Source organism: Gopherus evgoodei, chromosome 9, assembly GCF_007399415.2.
Source record: "Gopherus evgoodei ecotype Sinaloan lineage chromosome 9, rGopEvg1_v1.p, whole genome shotgun sequence".
In the NCBI taxonomy this organism is placed as follows: domain Eukaryota; kingdom Metazoa; phylum Chordata; order Testudines; family Testudinidae; genus Gopherus; species Gopherus evgoodei.
The window spans coordinates 68,784,493-68,795,963 of record NC_044330.1 but is presented as its reverse complement, the minus strand read 5'-3'; the positions used below and the strand labels follow the sequence as shown (position 1 = coordinate 68,795,963).

The 11,471-nt window shown below is 48.0% G+C and overlaps 1 protein-coding gene across 4 annotated transcripts in view; it reads left to right on the top strand.

Annotated features, from left to right (window-relative positions):
* Positions 1 to 2,175: 2,175 nt before the first annotated feature.
* The window catches only part of LOC115657129 (mitochondrial fission factor-like), a 24,706-nt gene continuing 15,410 nt past the window's right edge, over positions 2,176 to 11,471 (top strand). For 2 of the 4 annotated variants that reach the window (XM_030574472.1, XM_030574469.1), the window contains exon 1: positions 2,176 to 2,240. The gene's annotated coding sequence lies outside the window, so the exon portion shown is untranslated. Of the gene's footprint in view, positions 2,241 to 2,311; positions 2,522 to 2,580; positions 2,635 to 11,471 lie in introns of those variants that run through there. The other 2 variants (XM_030574470.1, XM_030574471.1) reach the window with 2 other exon arrangements.

Sequence of the window (11,471 nt, the reverse complement as noted above, 5' to 3'; positions counted from 1 at the left end):
CTTGTTTGGAAGGCAATATGCACTGTTCTGGTTTCTGTCTACCAGCGTCCCTACCCAGCGATCGGCTGGCTGGCTGACCATCCCTGACAGCCTCCCCAGTGCCAATACACCAGGAATTAAAACCAGACGGAAAGGTGTTTGCTGATGGCACGTTCAGCGCAGGGAATGAAATGCAGTCCTGGCCCCACGGAGCTTACATTTATGGAGAAAATATTGGTAACAAGCAGGGCCCAAGGGGTTTCTTGGGTAATATTGATTGGCTGCAGTTATAGCCCTGATGTGAACAGCTGCCATGAGCTTTCAAGCAGCGTCCCAGGCTAAGATTGATTAAATGTATGTTGTGGTGATATGGGGTGAGATTTCCACAGGGACATATAAAGCATTCAGGAGCATTAAGTCCCATTGACTTTTGGTGGGACTTATGCTCCCAAGTTGCTTAGGCATCTTTGAGAATCTCCCCCATAAAAGCAGGACAGAGGCAGCTTGGGATTTATCTTAAGCCCTTTTGTGACCGGACTCTATGGCCAGGAAGTGAATCTCAAGCCCATGGCTCCAGGAAGGGGATTCAGAACTCCTTAAAACTGGCTGTACTTTTCCGTCGTCTCATACCACTTAGCAGGCAGTAACCCTCGACAGGTTGATGTGCTGCTGATGGTGGGTCCTTCTTTTTGTTTTCTTACCTTTATAAAACCCGCACCCATTGCTGAGGCTCTCTGAGGGCATTTACAGGTAAGAGATTGATCCAGGGACTCCGTCAGGCTAGCTCAGGCCTGGCATGTGGGCTTTTGTTTGGATTTAAACTTTTCCCTGCCATGTCTGCAGCCCACATAAGGACATGCCCCTGCTGGAGCTTTTCCAAGTAAAACTGACGAGAGATGTGCCACTGAACCCGATCAGCGTACATTGTCCAGAGTAAAAGATGCAAAAAGTAAACAACCGCAATAAATGGGGCAAAGGAAGTTAGAGGGTAACATTCTTCAGTTTCCACACTCTAGCATGCCACTGAGCATAGGTGCTCAGTAGCTCAGAAAGCCCAATCTCGTTTTTAAAAATATATATTTTAACCTGACCATGTCACATTTTTAATAACAAAACCACAGTGTTGCTGAGAAGGATTTCCATTGAATGGCAGATAGTTTGTGGAGTGGAGGAAGTGGGGAGATTAACAGCCAGGCTCCCCAGTAATAGGGCTGTGATACAGTACAGAGCTGAGACACCAGGCCCATCGCGTCCCCAGAAAGCATGTTTCTCTTACACCGCTGCCCCTCTAGCAAATGCATGGTCCCAGTCTATCTGGGGACTGAGTTCCAGAGCTAAGAGCCCTCCACTGCTGTTGTCCCACTTCCAGTCCCCCAAAGTGCAAATCTAGTGACTGTCAGCAGGAACACCTGGCTGTAAGGGTGGAGCAGCCTCATGGGCAGCCAGGGTGTTGTAGATGGAAAGCACCTTAAAATGTCACACAGGGGATTATAACTTCAGATGGGGAAAACACAATAGGAGCAGAGGAATTATTCACAGTAATCCTTAGATCGGAAGCTCTCTGTTCTGTTTGTACTGTATCCAGCACAACGGAGTTCTAGTCCAGGACTGGAGCTTTTAAGCACTATGGCAATACAACTAATAACTCCCTGACAAAGAATTGAAAGCGGTCTCCTGGGAATGACAGAAGAGCATTATCTTAGGGCCCTTATGGGAAGGAGAACAGCCTAGTGGTTAAAGCGTGAGGATTTTACTTCTATTCCTGGCTCTGCCTTGGTAAAATGATCTTAGACCAGTCACGTAACCAAGTCCGCCAGATAGTATCTACTTACTTCTCCCTGACAGGGTGAAGTCATTATTGTTTGTAAAATGCTCGGAGATCCTCAGATGCAAAGTCGTGTAGAAAAGCAAAGTGTCACATGGCCACGAAGAGTTAGCTGTTTGCCGTCTCAGGGACTAGTGCTGTATGAAACTCTCCAGACAGGAGGCCAGAGGAAAAATGCTGAACATATTGTGTGTGCAACAAGGTAAGTGGATTTCAAACTCCCACAGACAAGAAGACAGATGCTAATTAGCCACCTGCCATGTCTCATTAACGGGTCCTTCTGTCTCTTTAAAAGAACGAAGGACAGCTTCTATCATTCAGCCAATCCTACAGCTTTTCTGGAGCCTAAGCTGCCAAAATGGGAGGGATCAGAAATTCTGGGGTTGACATCACCATCCAGCTGACTGTAAGGGGCTGGAAGAAAAGTTGTTTACAGGTTAGTAAGTTTCATTAACAAACTGGAAATAACACAAAAATACCATGAAACTAGTGAGCTGAAAGGGGGACAAAGTTGGCTAGAGCAAAGGGGGCTGGTGGGTTTGTGGCTTTAGAGAGGGTGTACAATGTAGGAAAGTTTTAGTTTTCTTTGTGGAGCAATTCACTCTGGGTTTGCCTGGGCTAATTATATGAACGATTCTAGCTTCTCTCTCTTCCTAGCTGTGGCCTGACAAAGACATCAGGCTCCTGGCTTAGCTTGCTTGACTTTACCCCAGGCAGGTATGTATGTCTGTGACTTGCCGGGAGAAGTGTGTTTACAGGGCTGCTCTATGTTCCAGGGACAGGATCAGGACAGGAGGAAATGGAGCAGGGGCGATTGGCTGCCGTCTAAAGTGAGCTGAAAACAAATCTCTCTCCTGACTGAAGTTCTGCCTCTTGATTTCAGCATAAGTCTGGTGCAGTTTAGGTTGGGCTGTTTCCCTTCCAGCTGGGGCTGGATTGTTTAATTTTCCCTACAGAAAACAAGAAGTTCTGGTTTTGGAAGTGAGGGTTTTCTCTCTGATTTGTATTAGGCTGGCATATGAAATCACACTCTTCAAACAGGGCAAAGCTAGCCCTCCTGTTCCTCAGGGCTGGAGCTCAGCTCTTGCTGTTTGTGATATTACGAGGTTCCCTCTTGTGGATGTCAGCAGAGCTCATTCTCCACTCTGCCTCCCTTGCTATTGCTCACCTTGCACACAGAGCCCACCTGCCTTTCCTTCCTTGGCCCCATGCCATGCTGTAAGCCAGGCTGCTCCCAGAAGCCTTTGGCACCAAGGGGAGAGCTTGATACCTTAAGCAGGACAATGCACTTTGTTTCCGATAGCACCTCTGCCACTTGAGGTGTCCCAGAGTGCTTTCTGCAGGAGTGGGTTACCTGTGGGAATGCAGTGACTGTGCAGGCAGACATAGCAATCACTGGATCAAATTCCAGTCTGGTGTAGGCAGATGTCAGGAGAGTTACTTCTACCCCCGCTGGCTCAGAATGTGGCCTGTTAAGCAATCAATAATAGCTCCTACCCAACTGCCACAGTTCATGGGGGTTTAATGAGACTGAACACAAAACCCTGGTCATCCTTTACTCTCTGTGTGAAGTGCATGACATCTTCCCAGTACAGGGAGCCCAAAATGAGCTCGATTTAACATCTGATCCAAAGAACAGATTTGTTAGCAATGCACTGTCCCCTTGCCAGTGCCTAGCAAGGTTAGTGTTTTGGTCAAAGCTTAGTGTCAGGGGGTGGGGTGAGGGATCTGAAATACCCCTCAGTGCCTCCTGTCACCCAGCTCTGCCAATGCATCTCTAGCCTAAATCTGAGGTCAGTGCCTCCTGCCGTCCCCCTGCTAGGCACTCTCAGCTCCATTCATGCACCTCAGCCCTCCCTGCCATTCCAGTCCTGCCCACCCACTCGCTCTGCCTATCCATCTCAGTCCCAGACCTCCAAGCTCCAGCACCTCTCATTCAGCCCTGGGCTCTCCACGCAGCTCTGTCAGTGCCCTTTTGCCCTGGCCCTGCAGCACTCTGCATTCCAGCAATGGGAGTTGCCTTAGTGTTCCAGTCTTCTCTAAGCTCTCTTTACAGTAAGGTTGATGCCCATCTGCTAAGGACAAAGTTGAGGCCAACGAAGTCACTTCCATATGTGCCTTGAACAGGATTAGACCTTACGTCTTCAGAGGAGAAGAGCAGATATTCCACAGGGTCCTTTACACACAGTCCATTTAACCCCGGATCCAGCACTCGTGGGGTAACATTACCTGGCGAAGTTTTTCATGCAGTAGGGGCAGGTGGTTCCCTCCAGAAAAGGGGCTCCTGAGTGCCCCCCTCAGGAAGGGTTGGCTGAGTCAGAAACTCTCTCTAACTTTTGATGCTTAAAATGTAGAGAATCAGCCTGAAAGCCGCTCCTGTTCTGCTGATGTGATGGGATTGCTCTGTGGCTGCAAGAAAAGCCCTGAAGAAAGTGTTTTTTTAAAGAAGAAAATCCATCTACTTGAATGCTTCATTTTTCATGTATTTTGACAGCTGAATTTTGAGTCTTAATAGTCTGACTCTCCTTGGGGCCTACGTCCTCATTCCCCCCTGGTCCCTGAGCTCTTTGGAAGCTGTAATATTTCCATTGGTGATTAGAAAATGAACAGATCTTCCACTGTGCATGAATTCAGCATGGCTTGTTTTAATGTCTGTTTTCTAACTACCCACATTGCTTTATAACACAGCAAAAACCTGAAGGAAAATACCATAGATCGCATAGCCTACAGTTGTGATCGGTGAACTAGGGGTCTAGAGAAAGGGTCTGTCTGTGACTCTGGCATTTATTTAGTCTCTTGGTCTACCAGGGCCTAGATCTATTGATCTCCAAGGCTCACTGCAAGACACCTCTTATTTTTTCAGGATTTTGGGGGCTGAGATAGATGAGAGGACAGAGCTAGCTCAAGGATGTGCTCTGCAGGCCGTTAGGGGGTAGCAGTGTGGGGTATGTGCTGTTATAGCTTGTGACAGGTTTTTAAAAGTGCCTGTCACTGCTTTAGAATCTGCATTCAGGCCCTGATTCAATACGCAGATAAAAACTGGTCTAGTGGACTGGGACTCAGAAGATGTGGCTTCTATTCATGTCTCTGCCACTAGTTTACTGGATGATCCTGGGCATGTCACTTCCCCTCACCATGCCTCAGTTTCTCCCCCCCCACACCTTGCATAATATTTTTATATTGTAAGGTCTTTGGTACAGTGACTCTCTTGGTCTTTGTTAGGCCAACAAGGACCACTTATCATCTATTCTGACCTCCTGCATAACAGTCTATGAATGGACTTAATCATATGCATAAAGTTCAGCAGCAGCTGTATTGCTTTTCTGGAGTGCCCTGATGCCACTACGTAAATCCATGGCATGCCCACTCTGTGTGCAGGTCTGGTCGGCCCATCTCAAAAAAGATATTAGAATTGGAAAAGGTACTCTTCTCAGTTTGGAAAAGAGATGACTTGGGGGTGGGGTGGGGTGGGGTGGGGTATAATAGTTTATAAAACTGAATGGGGTGAAGAAAGTAAATAGGGAAGTCTTATTTACCCCTTCACGTAACACAAGAACCAGGGGTCACCCAATGACACTAATAGGCAGCAAGTTTAAAACAAACATAAGGAAGTATTTCTTCACCCAACACACAGTCAACCTGTGGAACTTGTTACCGGGGGATGCTGTGAAGGCCAGAAGTATAACTGGGTTTTAAAAAGAATTGGGTCAGTTCATGGAGAATAGGGTCATCAATGACCATTAGCCAAGATGGTCAGGGACTTCATCCCAGGCTCTGGGTGTCCCTAGCCTCTGACAACCAGAAGCTGGGACAGAATGACAGGGGATGGATGGACACTCAATTGCCTGTTCTTCCATTCCCTCTGGGCCACCTGGCATTGGCTGCTGTCGGAAGACAGGATACTGGGCTAGGTGGATCATTGGTCTGACCCACATGGCCATTTTTATGTTCTCTTGTTCTTATAATGGGGCTCCAAGGAACAGCTCAGTAAATGCCACTGTAGTGATACTTGTCAGGAGAAGCCTCCGCTTTGATGCTGTGGAACAGACCTGAGGGGACGCAGCTACCTTGAGCATATACTTGAAAGCAGGAGATTGTCACAGCTGATGTTGGATAAGTTTCTATTTTTTTAAGTAAGGATTGACTTGATTTAATGAAGAGAGAAGAGACTGACTGAGGCAGGTGGTAAAGGGAGACTGCTGATTATGATGGAAACAGGTCGCTTCACAGTCACTTGGTCCTTCCACCTCACCCACTCCTCTTTCTTTTACCTGCTGTGCTTTCTCATGCCTGGTTGTGAGCTCTGGGGCAGGGATTCCTTGTTATACTATTGGTACAGTGCCTAGCGCAAAGGGGCCCTGATTCTTGATTGGGGGGGCCTCAAGGTGCAACCATAGTGCAAATAATAAAAACTTGCCGTCTGATGGATTTGGAAGTCTCCTGCAATAGATTCTTTGGGCCTGGTCGAGCTGTGCTCAGTGTAGAGCCTTGAGTGAGGGTCAGGGTGGGGAGTGGCTCTAAGGTCCATATTGGCTCTGTTGATCTTCAGCCTAGGGGATGAATCAGCTGCCGGTATGACTTCGAGCAGCATGAGGGCTGCTCTGCATGAAGCCATTTAGTCTCCTCTGCCAGCTGAGGATGGCTGCAGCGCATTGTACTCTGGCTCCATGCTATCCCAGCCCACCCAGGGTGCCCCCATGTTCCCAAAGGAACAGGGTGCATAGAACTGGCTACTGGGGCTTTACAGCACCCTGGAATTCCCCCGACATTGGGGCAGTTCCAACAACCCTGTGCTCTTTGGACCATCCGAGTGGCACAAAGGCAATGGGTGTATGGGCCAAGATCTGGCCCTTCTATCCTGTGCAGCAGCAGGCTGTAGAGAGCAACTGCCTGGCTGATAGATTTAATGACCCACTAGACACATTTTTAAAGTGACCAGCCCCTGCAGCTGGACGATAACTACTTGAAACTCCCGTGCTTGGCTCAGCAGAGCCCCTTTACTCAGCCAGAGGGGACCATGCTTCCCGCCTGTCTGCGGCCAGCCTTGGGCCCAGCAAACCCCCAGAACATCTACTGAGCCAAGCCTCTGGCCTCTCTGACTGTGCTGCCTACATGTTAATTTTGGGGTCTGTTTGTCCAGCCTGTGAGGGCGAAGGGACTGGAGGGGACTGCCTGTAGGAAGCAGAGATTTCACAAGGAGAAGTTGCCATCTCTGCAGGGTAGCACACTGCCATCCATTGCCCTGACACCTCTGCGGGTGTCAGAGGGTGGGGAGGAGGGAGGAGTTTGTAGGGTCTGAGGTGCACACAGAGCCGAATGTTTCGGCACCGTGGTGGATTCAGAAGGCAAGCAGGTGGGCGACTGAGCAGAAAATCAAGGTAGTGCTGTTAAAAATAGACCCGGGGGCGTAACTGTCATCAAGGTTGGGCCCCAGTGCACTCACTTGTGTTCCCAACGCGTCCTCGTCTATTCTGCCTCCCCTGTGACGGTGTGAACTGGGGAGCCCAAATCAACTTTGTGCTTCCCTTCCACTCCTGCCGCGGAGAGAGCTGATTGCACCACAAACATGAATGAATTTGACATTCTCTCCCTGGTGCAGACTGGGGAATGGAGGCGTGGGGAGGCTGTGACTTATCCAAGGTCATTCAGTGAGTCAGCAGCAGACAGGGCCGGCTCTATTGTTTTTGCCGCCCCAAGCAGCACACCGAATTGCCGTTGCAGGCAGCTGAAGACAGAAGCTGCCACCCAATTGCCGCCGCTGCGGAAATGCGCATGCCGCCGTAATGGCACACGGGGCCCTAATGCCCCCGCTGTCCGTGGCGGTAATTTGGCATGCTGCTTGGGGCCACAAAAACACACGGACTGCTGTCCCGTGCAGATTGGCCCCCCAAGCACCTGCTTGGAATGCTGGTGCCTGGAGCTGGCCCTGGCGGCAAAGGTGAGACTGGTACACAGGTGCTTTTCTCTCCAGCATTTATTCTCACAATCTTGCAGCCGCATGGAGAGCATTCCTCTCTACTTGACATCCTGCTGTGCCCAGCCAGTGTGGCTTGTTCTGCAAGGTTTCTAGCTTCAAAAGAGCAACTGCTGGGGGGCCTGTGGCTAGAGCCCTGTACCCATCTGATGATATTAATTTTCTCTAGGGAAAAGGAATTGCACAGTTTAAAATAAATCCACAGTGAAACTCTCTTGGCTGGAGAAATATGCTCCTTGAATCCTTCCTGGGTTGGTCTCCTCCATACTCTCCATTACCAGAAGTGGTTCCCTCCTGTCTTTCATCTTTTTTTGGGAACCCTTGGGGCAGGGCCCATAAGTGTTTTGTTTGTTTGTTTCCTCCTCCCTCCCACCTCGTTGTTGTTCAGTAGGGGAAAAACAACTGAGGAGAGTTGGCAGTTTTTCAAAGGGACGCTATTAAGGGCCCAAAAGCAAGCTATTCTGATGGTTAGGAAAGATAGAAAATGTGGCAAAAGACCACCTTGGCTTAACCACGAGATCTTGCGTGACCTACAAAATAAACAGGCGTGATATAAAAAATGGAAACTAGGTCAGATTACAAAGGATGAATACAGGCAAATAACGCAGGAATGCAGAGGCAAGATTAGAAAGGCAAAGGCACAAAATGAGCTCAGACTAGCTATGGGAGTAAAGGGAAACAAGACTTTTTATCAATACATTAGAAGCAAGAGGAAGACCAAGGACAGGGTAGGCCCACTGCTCAGTGAGGGGGGGGGAAACAGTAACGAGAGACTTGGAAATGGCAGAGATGCTTAATGACTTCTTTGTTTCGGTCTTCACTGAGAAGTCTGAAGGAATGTCCAATATAGTGAATGCTTACGGGAAGAGGGTAGATTTAGAAGATAAAATAAAAAAAGAGCAAGTAAAAAATCACTTAGAAAAGTTAGATGCCTGCAAGTCACCAGGGCCTGATGAAATGCATCCTAGAATACTCAAGGAGTTAATAGAGGAGGTATCTGAGCCTCTAGCTATTATCTTTGGGAAATCTTGGGAGACGGGGGAGATTCCAGAAGATTGGAAAAGGGCAAATATAGTGCCCATCTATAAAAAGGGAAATAAAAACAACCCAGGAAACTACAGACCAGTTAGTTTAACTTCTGTGCCAGGGAAGATAATGGAGCAAGTAATTAAAGAAATCATCTGCAAACACTTGGAAAGTGGTAAAGTGACAGGGAATAGCCAGTATGGATTTGTAAAGAACAAATCATGTCAAACTAATCTGATAGCATTCTTTGATAGGATAACGAGCCTTGTGGATAAGGGAGAAGCGGTGGATGTGATATACCTAGACTTTAGTAAGGCATTTGATACGGTCTCGCATGATATTCTTATAGATAAACTAGGAAAGTACAATTTAGATGGGGCTACTATAAGGTGGATGCATAACTGGCTGGATAACCGTACTCAGAGAGTAGTTATTAATGGCTCCCAATCCTGCTGGAAAGGTATAACAAGTGGGGTTCTGCAGCGGTCTGTTTTGGGACCGGCTCTGTTCAATATCTTCATCAACGATTTAGATGTTGGCATAGAAAGTACGCTTATTAAGTTTGTGGATGATACCAAACTGGGAGGGATTGCAACTGCTTTGGAGGACAGGGTCAAAATTCAAAATGATCTGAACAAATTGGAGAAATGGTCTGAGGTAATCAGGATGAAGTTCAATAAAGATAAATGCAAAGTGCTCCACTTAGGAAGGAACAATCAGTTTCACACATACAGAATGGGAAGAGACTGTCTAGGAAGGAGTATGGCAGAAAGAGATCTAGGGATCATATTGGACCACAAGCTTAATATGAGTCAACAGTGTGATACTGTTGCAAAAAAAAGCAAACGTGATTCTGGGATGCATTAACAGGTGTGTTGTGAGCAAGACACGAGAAGTCATTCTTCCGCCTTACTCTGCGCTGGTTAGGCCTCAACTGGAGTATTGTGTCCAGTTCTGGGCACCACATTTCAAGAAAGATGTGGAGAAATTGGAGAGGGTCCAGAGAAGAGCAACAAGAATGATTAAAGGTCTTGAGAACATGACCTATGAAGGAAGGCTGAAGGAATTGGGTTTGTTTAGTTTGGAAAAGAGAAGACTGAGAGGGGACATGATAGCAGTTTTCAGGTATCTAAAAGGGTGTCATCAGGAGGAGGGAGAAAACTTGTTCACCTTAGCCTCCAATGATAGAACAAGAAGCAATGGGCTTAAACTGCAGCAAGGGAGATTTAGGTTGGACATTAGGAAAAAGTTCCTAACTGTCAGGATAGTTAAACACTGGAATAGATTGCCTAGGGAAGTTGTGGAATCTCCATCTCTGGAGATATTTAAGAGTAGGTTAGAGAAATGTCTATTAGGGATGGTCTAGACAGTATTTGGTCCTGCCATGAGGGCAGGGGACTGGACTCGATGACCTCTCGAGGTCCCTTCCAGTCCTAGAGTCTGAGTCTATTAAGCATGTTTGTCACAGACATGCCTAGGGACTACCCAGGTTCGTCACGGTGATAAAGCTCCATGTGTACTTACAGTGTTCCAGCCACCCAAGCCAGACCCTGCATGCACCTCCTGGATCCCTGGGGTTTTCCCCACTTACCCCAGCACTTGCCCCTTCCACACGTCTAGTCCAGATCCTTTTGTCACATTGGGTGCTGCTCTTCAACAAGCAGCTGGCTGCAGAGTGGTGCGAAGTCCCTGTCACATTGTGCTCAGTGGCAGAGGCCTGTGGACCAGCCTGCCATGGACACTTAGTGAAGGGAGAGAACTATCCTAACAGGATAACCATGTGGCATAACACCAATCTGGACGTTGCTTGAGTTCTGTTGACTAGTTGCTCCTCTATCTAGGCACACTGGCTGCCTACCGAGTGGGAGATTGACACCAGTGGCCCTACTGGTTTTCAAAGCCCTGGCTACTTTTGGGATCCTCTCCTTGTCATTTGTCCTAACAAGCATCTCTGCTCAGACACAACCCACCTGTTAGGAAGTTCACTGTTGCACACCTTTAATCACCATAGGGGATTGTGCTTTTGTCTGGGTGCCTTGGAACATGGGGCATTTACTCTCCCACCCACCAAAGCCTTCCCTCTAGTTCAGGGATTCTCAAACTTCTTCATTGCACCGCGACCCCCTTCTGACAACAAAAATTACTACATGACCCCAGGAAGGGGGACCAAAGCCTGAGCCCTGCTGCCTTGGGCGGGGCGGGGGGGCGCAAAGCTAAAGCCTAAGGGCTTCAACCCCAGGCAGGGGACCTGTAACCTGAGCTCAGACATTGGTCCCAGCAATGGGGCTTGAGCGTTGGCCCCGGGCTCCAGGAGTCTAAAACCCACCAGCCCTGGCAATCCCATTAAAACAGGGCCATGATCCACTTTAGGGTCCTGACCTACAGTTTGAGAAATGCTGTCTTGCTCATTTCTGGTAGCTTTTTAAACAGTAAAACTGTTACACCTATGTTTGCTGAGTACTGTACCTTTAAGCTTTGAAAAGCTCCTCCTCTTATGAGGAGAGGCTGAGGGAACTTGGCTTATTTAGTCTGCAGAAGAGAAGAGTGAGGGGGGATTTAATAGCAACCTTCAACTACCTGAAGGGGGGTTCCAAAGAGGATGGAGCTTGGCTGTTCTCAGTGGTGGCAGATGACAGAACAAGGAGCAATGGTCTCAAGTTGCAATGT